Below are 2,445 nucleotides of genomic sequence, written 5' to 3' on the forward strand. Positions count from 1 at the left end.
AACAACACCACTGCGCAGGTGTAAGTCCGAGTCTGGCGCCAACTCCTCCCGTTCAGGTACATGCTAATTAGGTGACAGTGGTTCAACCTATCCCAGGAGGACACGAAGCCTTTCCCTGTGCTGGGGTGCATATAAGCAGACCTCCCTGGGTTCCCGGGGTCCCCGTAGCAGCATCGAGGTGTTCCTGCAATAAAGGCTGTTGAGAAGAATCCGACTGTGTTGTGTCTTCCTTGCCGGCCGAGGTGGGCGCAACATCTGGTGGCCTGTATGGGGACCCGAGGACGATTTCGCAGATTCAGAACTCTTCAGCTATGGAATGGCATCTCCGGTAAGTTCCCAGGATATTGGGACGATAAGGTTCCCGCGTAAGTGGGACAATTTAAGTTCTCAGATTGAGACGATAAGGTTCCCGGTTTTGGGACAAGTTACTGCTGATTTAAATATTACAACTTTGATTGTGATGCACGAGGGTAGCATTCCTTTGTGCCCGGGACAAGGTAATTATACTTTTGATAACTCTACCCGCCGTAGGGTTTTACCCGCTTGTCCCTATATCCCATTTCTTTATCAAGAATTTCCACCTAAGTTTACCCCGTGCCAGAGTCCTTTTCATAAAGAAAGATCATTCTTGCCGGGTTTTGAATTTTCCCCACCTCTTGATAAGACAGTATTTGATTGGCAGAAGAATAAGACTGGAAAAAGAAACTTCTGGCCCTGGTATCAATGGGTATTATCCAATAAAAAGAGGGTATATACATCGTTAACCCCTTTTGCCAGACTCAAGGGTGAGAGTTTCAGGATATACAATATTTTCCATTAGACATAATGATACCAGATTGACCAGGATTCGATTTAATAGCCTTGTGGCAAATGATTCTACCCACAATACTTCAGTATGTGTAAAATCACCCTTTTTCTTTCTTATAAGTAATAATGTGAGTGGTGGTTCCTTGAAATGTAATGATTCTGAGGTAAATTGTTACTTGGCTGAGTGCTGGGATGTTGACAATGATACAGCAGTAGTGGTAAAAATTCCCACCTTTGTGCCTATCCCAGTAGAAACTGATCCCAATAGATTCCCCATATTTAATTAGTTTAGAACAAAAAGGGATTTTGGAATTTCAGCAGCTATTATCTCAACTATTGTGGTGTCTGCTGCTGCAGCTACTACAGCTGCGGTGGCCATGGCCAATCAAGTACAAACGGCTGAGACTTAATCAAATTGTTGAGAAAACTGCAGTAGCATTGGGAATACAAGGAGAATTTAATACGCATTTGGCATCTGGCATTCTGTTAGCCAATCAAAGGATAGACTTGGTTCAGGGACAGGTTGGGGATTTATATCACTGGCCCACAGCCCTGTTTTATGGAGGCATTTTCCTTCCTCTCAGATGACTATAGTTTGTGTCAACTTTACATAAAAGTAGACATCACAACCACTGAGCTACATCCCAGCCCTAGACAGCTTCCTTAGAAGTTGTTCTGAATACTCAAGTTATTCTGAGCCTTTCAGAACAAAAACTTCATAAGTCCTGGGCAAACTGGAATGAAGTGGTTACAGAGACCTATAATAAGTAATAATGTAATAATTTCAAAAGGTGACAGGCAGGCATGGTGGTTCAGGCTGGTAAAGCCAGGGTCTTAGAATTTTGCTGGTGTGAACAGACACCATGACCAAGGCAATTCTTATAAGGACAATATTTAGTTGGGGCTGGCTTACAGGTTCAGAGATTCAGTCCAGTATCATCAAGGCAGGAGTATGATTGCATCCAGGCAGGCATGGTGCAGGAGGAGCTGAGAGTTCTACATCTTCATCTGAAGGATGTTAGCAGATTACTGGCTTCCTAGAATACAGGCAACTAGAATGAGGGTCTTATAGCTCTCACTCACAGTGACACACCTACTCCAACAGAACTACACCTTCTAATAGTGCCACTCCCTGGACCAAGCATATACAAACCATCACATCCAGTATTTGGGATTCTGAGGGAGGAGGATTGTAGATTCAAGTCCAGGCTGGCTTACACAGAGGAGACTTTGCCTCAAAAAATGATGTGTGTATGTATATGTATATTTCAATACTCACCTGTCAGAGGAGATCCCCTGACCATGAAGATAGTTTTCCCAGGGTGAGGGTTATCCTTTGCACTCTGGATGTGCTGACACCTCCAGTCTATCCCCAAATGGGGGAAACTTAGCCACATTTGGTAGTGAGAGACTTTGTGCTTTCCCCCCAAAAATGCAATTTAATAAAAACTTCAAATGGTGGTAAACACATTAAAGAAATTACATTTGTAGATTGGTGCTGGGAGGGGCTGGGAGCGTACTGGGGATTTGAGGAGATGACCTGCCATGAAGCCCTGAAGGTTGTGGGAACAGGAACAGCCAGTATAACTGGTAGGCAAGCCAGTGGCAGTAGAGTGGATACTGGAGAGGAGACAGTCA

General features: G+C 44.1%; 1 pseudogene; it reads left to right on the forward strand.

Moving 5' to 3' along the window:
- The first annotated feature begins 2,078 nt into the window (after window positions 1-2,078).
- On the forward strand, window positions 2,079-2,231 carry LOC115029275 (annotated as a pseudogene).
- The last annotated feature ends 214 nt before the right edge of the window (window positions 2,232-2,445 follow it).

This window comes from Mus caroli, chromosome 14 (assembly GCF_900094665.2).
Source record: "Mus caroli chromosome 14, CAROLI_EIJ_v1.1, whole genome shotgun sequence".
NCBI lineage: Eukaryota > Metazoa > Chordata > Mammalia > Rodentia > Muridae > Mus > Mus caroli.